The 1,383-nt window shown below is 46.1% G+C and overlaps 1 long non-coding RNA gene across 1 annotated transcript; it reads right to left on the bottom strand.

Moving 5' to 3' along the window:
* Positions 1-716: 716 nt before the first annotated feature.
* LOC135821430 (uncharacterized) lies at positions 717-1,383 on the bottom strand. Its single transcript, XR_010554347.1, has 3 exons — positions 1,268-1,383; positions 1,049-1,124; positions 717-741 (listed from the first exon to the last, which is right to left on the bottom strand). It is a non-coding gene; the product is annotated as an uncharacterized LOC135821430 (long non-coding RNA).

Raw genomic sequence — 1,383 nt, 5'->3', positions numbered from 1 at the left:
TGGGAAAGACGCAGTGCAACGCAAGGTGTACTAGTACACGTGTCAATATACTAATCCCTTCGTAGATTTGCAGCAAACAAGTTCACGTTCCGTGCATTCGTTTTATTCGCACATCGTAGATGTGCACTGATTGACAAGTTGCCCATACAGAGCATGCCTAATCGGCTTTTCGATCGGTTTCAGAGAATGTTCAAATTCGGCCATATTATGAGCCCCAAGATCAGAATTCGACTCAACGTAGTACTTGAAGTCACTGTTCCCATTACGTCATGTACATTTACACACAGTCTGTTGAAGCACTGAAACATCGATTTTCGGCGAATTCAACAAGCGAAATGTGAAAATTCGGCGAAAAGATGGGTGATTTCTTCAAAACCACTTTTTTCTGCGAATTTTTCGGCCGGCCGAATTGGGAAATGCCTACTATCCATGCAGGTGCATTAGATGCATATTTCTATTTTGATCGGGATACAGTAAGAATCAACCGGCTACGCCCGGAGTATCATGCATCAAAACAATTATTGAAGGGGTGTCACAGTGAAGCAGTGTTGCTACGCACCGCAAATCCCCTCTGCACTGCACCGAATCTATACTGGAGAATCCAGAGTGACCAGCAAAGAGTCACAACCCGCACGTATCCAGTCACACTAAGGCATATCCACCATTCCCCACATATTCACTGTAACAAAACACAATACTGTTTACTATAATGCACTTTTATTTAAATAGACTTGGATGAGTCTGTAGAAGAGAACACAATGCACGCACACGCATGCATGCGCGGACACACACACACACACACACACACACACACACACACATCTAGGTTATAGTGCTATACACGTATCTAGGGTTTAGGAAGCACGAGAATATGTCGAAGCACCCACGCATACCCCTTCATGCAGTGTACTTCAGTAGCCCAACACATTACGACTGCTCAGGACCATCACAAAACACATTACGACCGCTCAGGACCATCACAAAACACCACACACTGTTACTACACTGCATACACAGTTACTACACTACGCCTGTTACAAGTACTTACAAATAATTTTGAAAACAAATGGCACATCCCGAAGACGGCAGCTAGCTCCAGACCTTCATACATACGTCATCATCATCTGTAAAACCAAGCATGAGCGCACACAAACACTATTAGTGTCACGAATACGGAAGCAGGGTAAGACAAGAGGATACGAAACAAGTAAGTATCGCTATAACGAGGAGGATAAGTATACATGTAGACAGAGCAGTGCTTACTTACAGGGTCCGGATACGCTCCATGGCATCCCGGTAGTCGGACTGCAACAGCAGCCCGACTTGCCGGCCCTCCCAGTAACGGGCCCGATGGGTCGCACCCGCCAGGTGCGCGGCCACGGC

This window comes from Sycon ciliatum, chromosome 7 (genome assembly GCF_964019385.1).
Source record: "Sycon ciliatum chromosome 7, ocSycCili1.1, whole genome shotgun sequence".
NCBI lineage: Eukaryota > Metazoa > Porifera > Calcarea > Leucosolenida > Sycettidae > Sycon > Sycon ciliatum.
The sequence above is the reverse complement of the archived record's forward strand: the minus strand, read 5'-3'. Positions and strand labels throughout refer to the sequence as shown.